General features: G+C 45.7%; 1 long non-coding RNA gene across 1 annotated transcript; it reads right to left on the bottom strand.

Annotated features, from left to right (window-relative positions):
* Positions 1–8,645: 8,645 nt before the first annotated feature.
* Positions 8,646–9,862, bottom strand: LOC113456552. The gene is made up of 2 exons (XR_003377319.1): positions 9,681–9,862; positions 8,646–9,025 (listed from the first exon to the last, which is right to left on the bottom strand). It is a non-coding gene; the product is annotated as an uncharacterized LOC113456552 (long non-coding RNA).
* Between the last annotated feature and the right edge of the window lie 2,006 nt (positions 9,863–11,868).

The raw sequence follows: 11,868 nt of genomic DNA, 5'->3' as shown, positions 1-11,868 counted from the left end.
CTCTGATCGTGATGGAAACAGCCACAGATTGATAGTGGAGTGGCTCACCCATCCAAACCACTGGGAAGTATTTGGTAATAGAGTCAAGAACCTTAAAAATGTCCACCTTGGTTTTTTCATAAAGTAAATGTTGTCTTATTTACCTTTCTTGTTGTTGCAGAGGATCTGAGTTTGAGTCTTAGCACCCACGTCTTGTAATTTACACCCTATAACTCTCTTCTGGCTTCCGAGGGCTCCTGAACTCATATGCGCATACTCACAAGCAAACATACACATACATACATGTAATTAAAAAATAATAAGCAGGACAGTGGTGGCACAAGTCTTTAATCCCAGCACTCAGGAGACAGAGGCAGGTGGATCTCTGTGAGCCTGGTTTACAGAACGAGTTCCAGGACATCTAGGGTTGTAACACAGAGAAACATTGTCTTGAAAAACCCAAAATAATAATAATAATAATAATAATAATAATAATAATAATAATAAAAGGGCATGGTGGCGCACACCTTTAATCCCAGCACTCAGGAGGAAGAGGCAGGTGGATCTCAGTGAGTCAAAGCCAGCCTGGTCTGCAGAGTGAGTACCAGGACAGCCAGAGCTGTTACACAGAGAAACCCTGTCTTCACAAAAGAAAGAAAGGAAGGAAGGAAGAAAAAAAGAATGAAAGAAAAGATAATGGCATTATGAACTTGATGTGGCAAATTAAACTCCAAGTTAAAAATAGACCTTCCCTGTCTCAGACTTCCTTCAGAATGATCACAGTCATTTTTTCCGCAGACTTGAAGTTTCGCAATATTTACCAGTGACTCAGGGCTCTGTGCTCCATTGTGGAAGCGGGATTGACTGCTTGTGAGGGAGCAGGCTTCTCTTCGAGTGTGTGGACAATGCAGTTATTCTCAGACAATACAGACGACTCCTTGGGCGCTCTCGGGCAGCACTCCAAGCCCAGTACCTCCTCTGTCAAAGCAGAAGCATCACCCCGCCTTCTCTGCTGCTGAATTGAGTCGGGAGTCTGAAAATGGACAGTCGTGCCCACTTGCGGGAGAGTGTTCTCACTCAAGAGCATTGCCCCCTTCTGTCTGAAACATCAGGCACTCTGTCTTTTTGGGCCTCACTCCCGCAGTACGGACTCCAAGAGCCCCTGCTCCTCCTCTGGTCATGAGCTCAGCTCACATCCTCTCTGGCTGTGGGATGGTACCACCAAACACCCTGCATCCCCCAGAGCTAGGGGCTTCAAATGAGAAGGGCTTCCAGCCTGCCCTGCGGATGCGCGCCTTCTATTGATTCTCTTAAAAGCCAGGATCCTAAAACGACATCTGGTGGGAGTGACTTAGGGAAAGGGTTGACAGTAACTATGCAATTTGCTTTGACTTTGTTCTCCTCTTTCAATTATAAAAGTAGTATGTGTTAAAGGTTCTTGTTTGTTTGTTTTTAATGAAAAATGGCTGGCAAGATGGCTCAGTATGTAAGTGCAATGTCTGCCAAGACCGATGACCTGAGTTCAGCCCTGGGGACTCGCATAGTAGAAGAAGAGAATTGAGACTTGTGGGTCGTAGTCTGGCCTCCGTAGCAGGACAAGTACACTCACATGTACAGGCTCACACACCCCATCCCAACACAAAAGGAACATATTATTTTAAAACTGCCGAAAGCTCTGGGAAGTGGTGGCCCATGCCTTTAATACCAGCACTGGGGAGGCAGAGGCAGGAAGATCTCTGTGAGTTCAAGGCCAGCCTGGTCTACAGAGTAAGTTCCAGGACAGGACATACTCCAAAGTTACAGAAACCCCCTCCCACGCCCCAAAAAAGTGGAAGCTACTCAGCTTTCCCAGTGTCACTTCCCAGAGTGTGGTGGTGATGGAATCTACTTGAATATTTGCTTTTATTATTCTCATTATTCTCTCCTTTAAAGTTTGTTATTTCCTGGCTGGGGATGATGGGTCATGTCATGTCTACAGTATCAGCACTCATGAAGCAGAGGCAGGAGGATCTCAAATTTGAAGTCATCTTGGCATGGCTTCATAGTGAATTTTGAGGCCAAAATTGCTTATGGTCAGCAAGATGGTTCAGCAGGGTAAAGTACCTGTCACCAAGTCTGACCATCTGAGTTTGACTGTTGGGACGTACATGGTAGAAGGAAAGAAAAGACTCCCAGAAACTGTCAACTGATGCACACACATGCACACACACTACTGTGACAATAACTTAATCGCTTATTTACATTACAAAACTGGTATGAATTTGTCTTAGAAAATAGAGACAAACACACATGTTCGTTTTCGATATAAGCCTTCCAGTTTTTACTCTGTATGCACACACGTGAAACATTCAAAGTTTTGGGCCACATTATAATTCTGAGTTCCAATGTGTCTTTTCTTCTTTAATTTTGTTCATCATTTATTTTTATTTTATGTGTGTGAGTGTTTTGCCTACATCCGTGTGCATCACACGCATGCCTGGTACCTTCACAGGTCAGAGGAGGGCATCAGGAACCCCAGGAACTAGAGCTACAGCTGGTTGTGAGGTACCATGTGGATGCTGGAGACCAAACCCAGGTCCTCAGCAAAAGCATTCGGTGTGCTTCACCACTGAGCCATCGTTCCAGCCCCAAACTTAGCCGTCTTTTAGAAGTGAATTTATCCCACCGAACATCAATGATGTTTCTCATTTTTCCTGCCGTCTGTTAGCTGGTGTGTTACATTTTTTGCTTGTGTAACCTTAAGATGCCTTGTACAAGTAGAATTATATGGTGTTAGTTCCCCTGGGATTGACGTATTTCACTTAATGTCTTCTCGGTCCATCCACATTGTCACGAATTACAGTATCTCCTCTTCCTTCTTATCCTTCATCCCTTCTTCCCCTTCTCCACTTCTATCTTCCCCTCCCCCTCCTCTACTCCCATGGTTTTCCTTTTCTTCCTTCTTCTGAACTTCTCCTCTTTCTCCTTTACTCTCCCTCCTCATCTTCTACCTCACCTCCTCTTCTCTTTTTCCCCTGTCCATCCATCTCCTCTTCATATTCCTCCCCTTTACCTCAACCATCGCCTCCATCTTTTCCTTTTCCTCCATCTTTTCCTTTTCCTCCATCTTTTCCTTTTCCTCCATCATCTCCTCCTCCACTTCCTCCAACTCCACCTCATCTTTCCTCTCCTCCTTCAACTAGGCTCTGTAGAGCCCGAACTGGCCTGAGGTCATGATCTACCTTCTTCTGTCCCCTTCGCAATGCTGGGATTCCAACATATGCCACCATGCCCAGCTTGGATTTCCTAGTTTTTAAAGACTTCTTGATATTTTGTTGCATGTTTAATACCACATTCTGTTTATCTCTTAATCTGTCCATGGCCTTTTGGGTTGTTTCCACTCCCTTGGCTATGGTGGAAAATCCTACAGTGAGCACACACATGTATACAAATAGCTCTTGGAATACTGCTTTGAATTTCCTTAGCTATATACCCAGAAGCTGGAGTTCTGGATCATATCATAATTTTATTTTTAATCTTTTGAGAAGCCTCCATCCTGTTTCTGTGGAGGCTGCACCATTTGGCACTTCCACCCACAGTGCACTGGGGTTCCCTACAGTTTCTCCACATTGTCAACGCTTTTTTCCCCCTAGTTCTTTTGATGGGTATTGGGGAAGAAATCTGAGTAGTTTTTTGTCTCATTGTTTTTAATTTGTGAAACACTCTGGTGATGTGTAACTCTATATATCCCTTACTGGCCTTCATGGTAATCCCCCTGCCTCTACCTCTTGAGTGCCAGGATTATGCTGACCTTACTATAGTTTGCATTTGCATTTTATTGGTGGATTTGCTGGGGCTGAGCATACTTTTATTGGTTGGCTGGCCATTTCTCAGCCTCTTTTTTTCTTTGCAGGTACGTGTGATGTGGGTGTGGGTGTAGTGTGCATGTGTGCATATACATGTTGGAGTATGCAGGTATGCATATGCATGTGTGTATGCAGGTATGTGTATATGCGGGTGTCCTCCTGGATCGCTTGTACCCCAGTTCATCAATTCAACTAGTCTAGCTGGTCAACTTGCTGAGCGAGTTCCCTGTCTCCACTTCCAAGTGCTGGAAGTACAGGTGGGTTGGCACATCTGCTTGGCATTGCCATGGGTGCTAGACTAGAACTCAGGTCCTCAACAAGTCTTGTGCAAATGGAGCCATCTCCCCAGCCCTAAGCGCTTATTGTTTTTCTTCTCTTGTTCTTTCTTGAGACAGGGTCTTATTATGGACCACCCCCATGCCAGATTCTAGTTTCCTTTTTAGAAAGAAACTTACTATATTATTATCCAGGCTGTTCTCTAACTTTTAGGCTCCAGTTATCCTTTTGCCTCTGCCTCCCAAGTGGCTGGGACTGCAGGTGCTCCACATCACCTCAAAACTCAAATGGTTTTGTTTGTTTGTTTGTTTAATTGGTTTTTCGAGGCAGGGTTTCTCTATGTAGCCCTGGCTATCCCAGAACTCGCTTTGTAGACCAGGCTGGCCTCAAACTCACAGAAACCCACCTGCCTGTTTCCCAAGTGTTGAGATGTAAGGCATGTGCCACCAGACCAGACCATTTTATAGTTTTTCTGTTCTATCAACTGCCTTGCTTCTGAGTTTTACCATTAAAATTTAAATGACCTTTGGATCTGGCAGAAGCAAATGGCTGAGGAGCTCTGACTTCCTTTCTCCATGTTCCTCTGCCTCCAACGAAGCCCATTGTCTTGCTCTGCTATTCCTGCTAGCTCTTCCAGAATCCAGTGAGAAACGGACCTTGAGTAATAGGAGGTTATTTGCAAGTGTTGTTCTGTTTCCCTGAGCACAACTGTTCCCTGTGAATCAATGAAACTGATTGAAAACTCTTTGGGAACCCTCAGGAGTAGGCAGAGTTGGACTGTCTGTTCCCAGCCACCAGTGGTGACTGATGAAAACAAGAAAATGACCCCTGGTCAGCCTGACAGCCCTCCTAAGGGGCGCTCTTTGAAAAGTGAGGGTTTCATCGTTCCTCCATGTGTGCCTTCCCATGAGATGGAAAGTTGTGACCACCTTGAAGCCCAGCCACTCACAGAGAGCTGCTTCCACCTTCTCGTCAGTGAGCCACTCTCCAAGCGGAACCACCAGGCCTTCCCTGATGACACCTCAGAAGTGACAAGGACTGGCGAGGTCACGAGTCCTCATGAGTGATTCTTTTTACTTTTTTAAATATTTTGCTTTTATGTGCATCGGTGTTTTTTTTTTTTTTTTTTTTTTTTGGTTTTTTCGAGACAGGGTTTCTCTGTGGCTTTGGAGCCTGTCCTGGAACTAGCTCTGTAGACCAGGCTGGTCTCGAACTCACAGAGATCCGCCTGCCTCTGCCTCCCGAGTGCTGGGATTAAAGGCGTGCGCCACCATCGCCCGGCGTAGCATCGGTGTTTTTGCCATGAGTGTTAGGTCCCCTGAAACTGGAGTTACAGGCAGGCATGAGTTGTCATGTGGGTGCTGGATATTGAACCTAGGTCCTCTGGAAGAGCAGACAGGGTTCTCAATCGCTGAACATTTCTCCAGCCCCTCTTGGTTTTGTTTGTTTGTTTTTAAATATATGCATTTGGGGGAGGGGCAGACGTGCCACAGTGTGTGTGTGGAAGTCAGAGACAACTTATAGGAGTTGGATTTTTGTTTGTTTGTTTTTCAAGACAGGGTTATATCTGTATATAGTCCTGAGTGTTCTCCTGGAACTCATTCTGTAGACCAGGCTGGCCTTGAACTCAGTGATCTGCCTGTCCCTGCAGCCCAAGTGCTGGGATAAAAGGCTCATGCCACCACTGCTGACCAAGCAATGGGCTTGAGGAGGACCACTCCTCAATGTGTTATCAGCAGACCTACTTCGTATCTGGTTCAGTCCAAATTTATTATGAAAAAGCATATAAACTGTATTATGGATATTCTTTAAAGATTTATTTATTTATACAGTATCCTGCCTGTAGGCCAGAAGAGGGCACCAGATCTCATTATAGGTGGTTGTGAGCCACCATGTGATTGCTGGGAATTGAACTCAGGACCTCTGAAAGAACAGTCAGTGCTCTTAACCGCTGAGCCATCTCTCTAGCCCCCAGGATATTCTTACAAAATATACACCACGTGTGAGGAATTGGGTGTCACGAAGGACCCCAATAGGATACAAAGACAAACCCCAAACGGAACACTCTGAAGAGAAAAAAAAAATCACCACAAGGTAGCCTGTGGCTCTGCTCACTCTTAGGGCCCAAGGGCAAGAAAAGACTTTCTAGAACTCCAGAAAGGCCTGTGGGTAGTGTCAAAAGGATGCCTGAGGGAATGGATTCAGGCTCCTGCAACCAGAGGGATGAACCTTGAGAACAGGTGAAGAAGTTAAAAGGCCAAGTGTTGTGTTTTCATTCATACAAAAGGATGTATTTTTATTCATACAAAAGGATGGACAGTGGTGGCACAGGCCTTTAATCCCAGCACTTAGGAGGCAGAGGCAGGCAGATCTCCGTGAGTTCAAGGCCAGCTTGGTCTACAAGAGCTAGTTTCAGGACAGGCTCCAAAGCTACAGAGAAACCCTGTCTGGAAAAACCAGAAGAAGAAGAAAAAAAAAAAGCAAAGGGACAAAAGGTAAATTCATGGATGCTGAGAGATAAGGAAAAAAGAAGGCTAAGGACTTCTGACAAGTTCTTTGAGGGTGACAAAAATGTCCTGGAATTGGGGCTGGAGAGATGACTTGGTGGTTAAGAGCACTTGCTGCTCTTGCAGAAGACGAGCTCAGTTGCCAGCTTCCACATAGCCGTTCACAACATCAATGCTCAAGTGCCAAGGACTCTGACACCCTCTTCTGACATACAAGGGCACTGTACACATACAGCGCTGTTGTGGGTTTGGTTTTGGTTTTGTTTGCATTTTGTTTTTTGTTTTTTTTTCAAGGCAGTGCTACTATGTGTAACAGCCCTAGCTATCCTGGAACTACCTCTGTACATCAGGCTGGCCTCGAACTCACAGAGATCACCTGCCTCTGCCTCCCGAGTGCTAGGAGTAAAGGCATGTGCCACCACTGCCTGACTCCTTCCTTCCTTCTTTTATTTGGTTCAATTTGGTCTTTTGGGACAAGATCTTGCTATATGGCCCTAGCTGGCCTAGAACTTGCTGTGTAGACCAGGCTGGGCTCCTCAAACTTGTAACAATCCTTCTACCTCTCTCTCTAGAGTGCTAGAATTACAGGCCTGTACCACCATGTTTGATTAAGCCGTAGTTTCTACATCTGTAAAAATGGGAACAGTTTTCAGCTGAGCATAGCAGTACACATTTGCTTGATCCCAGCACTTGGGAAGCAGTGGCAGGAGGATCTCTGTGAGTTCAAGGCTATCCTGGTCTACATAGCAAGTTCCAGAACAGCCACAGTTACATGAAACCCTGTCTTGAAAACAAACAACCAAAAAGAAAAAAACAAAAATGTAAACCAGTTACATGAAACCCTGTCTTGAAAACAAACAACCAAAAAGAAAAGGACTAGTTTTCTTTTTTTTTTTGGTTTTTTGAGACAGGGTTTCTCTGTGGCTTTGGAGCCTGTCCTGGAATTAGCTCTGTAGACCAGGCTGGTCTCGAACTCACAGAGATCCACCTGCCTCTGCCTCCCGAGTGCTGGGATTAAAGGCGTGTGTCACCATCGCCCGGCAGGACTAGTTTTCTTTTTGAATCTTGAATTTTATGTATCCCAGGTTTGCTTCAAACCCACTATGTAGCCAACCATCGTGTCTCTACCTCCCAGGTGCTTGGGTGACAGGCATGCACCACCACACCCAGCTTATGTTTCTATACCAGGTACTGAACCCGAGACCATGCACTCAGAGCAAGCACCGGTCCCCCTGAACTCCATCTTCAATCCCTCCTCCTCTCATTTCATTTGCTTGATTTAAATGTAGTTATTTATTATTATGGTGTCTACATATGCATGCTGGGGGAGGCGGCACACGTGAAGGTTCACACGTGGTGGTTAGAAACCACTTCGTGGAATCAGTTCTCTCCTCCCACGTTTTCATGGGTTCTGGCGATTGGTCTCAGGCCACCAGGCTTGCACAGCAAATGCTTTCTCCTGCTGAGCCTCATCATTATAGAGAAAGAGAGGGAGGCCCGCAGAGAGCCATGTACCACGTGGTCAGAAGAAAACTGTGTGAGTCAGGAAAAGATCTCAGTTTGTCGTCTGAGTGCCCCCATGGAAGCGTTCGGCAGTGGCCCCCGTGTTTATGTCTGCCTTGGGCAGCCCAATCAGATTACAGATGGGACGAGAGCAAAGGCCTCAAAACCAGGTTGTGCTATGCATACAGCAGGTGTTAATAAGTGCTCCTGGGTGCACTAGTGAGTTACTGCCTTTGCCTAATGGACCAGGAGCTCCTCAGGGGCTAAGTCTGTGCCGGATTCCTCTTTGCTTTGCCAGTGCTTGGCATAGGCGCCTGGCATAAATAAAGTGTTTAATAAATGTTTTATATGTATTAATAATTAACACCTGGGGCTATTTATAAATATCTCTGTGGGAAAAGCCCAGTTGGGATTGTGGCCTGTATCAAAAGTTAAATTCTCAGCTCATTTACCAAAGGCTGTGTCAACACAGGCTTAGGATCTCCCCGAGAAGCCTAGCTTTGTTTAGAGTGATACAGTAGTGTCAATATTGTCCATTTAAGGGAACCATTTTATTTTAAGTAATTTCCATTTTTCATGTCTGGTGAGCAGAATGCGGTGAGAGTCAGGTTCTAACTCCTGGCCCATATTTGGAAACAGAGTCTTGGCAGCAGTAACCAAGTTCAGGTGAGGTATTTCTGAATTAGTAGGGAACCTCAAGCTGGAACTGGTGATCATCTAAGGGGAGAAAAACAAGACGCCGACACAAACCCAGGTAAGTGGTCACGTGACACAGGCAGGCACTGGAACAGTGTGTCCACAAGCTACAAGGGCACGACGGACGGACAGACGGATGGACGGAGGCAGGAAAGATCTTCCCTGGGCTTTCAAAAGGAGAACCATAGAGACCTCCTACAGTGTTTCTTGCTTCAGGAACTGGAAGATAATAAAGATCTGTTGATTTAGGCACACAGTTTTGCTACCTCGTTACCCAGGAATAAGCACAAGGACCCTAGGGCTAGACTACGCCGAGAGTTCTGAGAAGTGCACAGAACACATTCCAGAACACACCTTTGCTCACAGGCTTCCCTCCTATCCATTACCTCCCTGTGCTTCAAGACAGTCAGAGGGGTGAGTGGGTGGCATCATCTGGCACTGGAGGTGGATAAAGCCAAATGTAGAATGTGGGGCTACCCTATGCTACAGGTATCTGCTGAGGTGTGAAGGGGGTGAGCGTCCACCCAGCTGTTCACCGCACCTGCTGCGGAGACCACAGGTAGGCCAGACAGTTACGGAAGGGGAGCAGCAGCCACAGAGTTACAGAGTCAACAGTGAAAGAAAATACAAGACTCTTCTTAGTAACTATTAATCATTTTTGTCTCGGAGGGAAATATTGAGGCAGGCTCTCCCTAAGTAGCCCTGGTCATCCTTCTATTTGCCATGTAGTCTAGGTTAGCCTCACATTTATGTGCCTGCTTCTGCCCCCCATATGGGGGAATGACCACCGTTGGACTAAGAATTTCAAGACAGTAGTTGCAGGGCATTAAAGCAAACACGGGGTATTTCTAAGAATGGGGTTCCATGCACTTACATAGGCAGAGCCCAGGGGAGCTTGCTCTAAGCACCGTGCACCCCACGTCATGCTGATGCTTCACACATGCAGTGAATGGTGGCATTACCAGCTGGAGCCTAGTTTGTACACCGTTCCTCTGCAGTAGGAATGGATTGGAAAGGTGGACCCCAGACTGACACTGGGACTTGTATGTAACAGCTGAGAATCACCTGGAACATAATTACACAACATTCAAATTATTTTTTTTTTTTTTTGAGACTCTTTATATAGTCGTGGCTGTCTTGGAACTCACTATGCAGACCCGGCTGACCTCAAATTTACTGAGACCCGCTTGCCTCTGCCTCCCAAATGCTGGGATGAAAGGCGGGGAACACCATGCCCAGCTCACACTACTCAATTATTGTGCAAGGGTTTCCCCCAAAACCTCAGTTCTGTGTGAACACGGAGGTTCAACTTTCCTGCCCGTCCCCTCTGACATCCGTGCTCACAGACCTGACAAGCAGCTGGTATTTAGCATGGGCTCAGCTTCTGCTGCCTTATTCAATACACGTCTGTCCAAATGCTACATTTATCTTATAATGTCTTCTTTTTTTTCCATTCATAGGAAATTTGAAATGAACGGTCTGGGGACTGGGGCTGTAGCTCAGTGGACAGAATGCATAGCTAGCATGCACCACACAAATCAGACTTAGCAGCAAACTCATTGGAATCCCTGCTCTTGGGATGTGGAAGCAGAAGAATCAGAAATCCAGGTCAGCCTATTAAGAAATGTGCTTAAGGGGCTGGAGAGATGGCTCAGTGGTTAAGAGCATTGCCTGCTCTTCCAGAGGTCCTGAGTTCAATTCCGGCAACCGCATGGTGACTCACAACCATCTATAATGAGGTCTGCTGCCCTCTTCTGGTTTGCAGACACACACAGACAGAATATTGTATACTGTATACATAATAAATAAATAAATATTTTTTAAAAAAAAGAAATGTGCTTAAAAATGAGGAGGCCAAAGAGAAGGCTCAGTGGTTAGGAGCACTTGTTGCTTTCACAGAGGACCAAGGTTCCAGCCACATGGCAGTTTATAAACATCTGTAACTCCAGTTCTAGAAGACCTGACACACTCTTTTGACCTCCACAGACACCAAGCATCTACATGGTGTGCATATATACCTGTAGACAGGCACCAGTCATGTAGTGCGCATGCATACATACAGACAAAACGCCAACAAACAAGGAGAGGAGGACAGGGGAATATGCTTTCAGATTGCTGACTTTGCATTTTCCTCTTGCCCAGGCAGTACTTTCTATGGAGCCTGGAGAAGGGCAACTCCATTCCTGAACTCTTGGCTCAGAACTAGAGCCACCTACATCTTGCAAAGAAAATTAAGAAGAAGGCACAAGGCTGCTGGGCAGTGGTGGAGTACGCCTTTAATCCTAGCACGTGGGAGACAGAGGCAGGTGGATCTCTATGAGTTCAAGGCCAGCCTGGTCTATAGAGCAAGTTTCAGGACAGCCAGAGCTATTACACAGAGAAACTTTGTCTCTATGGGACACCGAGAAAGGCATTCAGAAGTCTACTTTATTTAAACTCAATTCTCAAACCAGCTGAGGTGCAAGAACTTGAAAGGATTAAGGACTTCTTTCCATACCAGGTCTACCCTCTGTGGCTGAGGGATCTTAGGCAAAACACTTCATACTCTAAACCAGACATGGTGGCACAGGCCTGTCATCCCAGTACTCAGAAAGTAGACATGAATAATTCTTCTTCAAATGCATTAAGAACTTTAGGGGTGCCAGGTGGTGGTGGCACACGCCTTTAATCCCAGCACTTGGGAGGCAGAGGCAGGCAGATCCCAGTGAGTTTGACTACAAAGCAAGTTGCAGGACAGCCAGGACTGTAACACAAAGAAATCCTGTCTCAAAAAAACAAACAAACAAAACAAAAACAAAAAATAAAAGGGAAGAAAAAGAAAGAAAGAAAAAGAATTTTAGGGAGCTGGAGAGATGGCTCTGCAGTTAAGAGCACTGGCTACTCTCCCAATAGGACCTGGGTTCAATTCCCAGCACTCACAAGGTAGCTAACACCTCCTAGGGATCCAGCACCTTTTTCTGGCCCCCATGGAAACTAGTCATATACACGGTATACAGGTAGACATTCAGGCAAAACATTGTACACATAAATACAAATAAATCTTTACAAATAACAAAACAATT

Source organism: Microtus ochrogaster, chromosome 8 (genome assembly GCF_000317375.1).
Source record: "Microtus ochrogaster isolate Prairie Vole_2 chromosome 8, MicOch1.0, whole genome shotgun sequence".
NCBI lineage: Eukaryota > Metazoa > Chordata > Mammalia > Rodentia > Cricetidae > Microtus > Microtus ochrogaster.
This window is presented reverse-complemented; position numbering and strand designations above follow the sequence as displayed.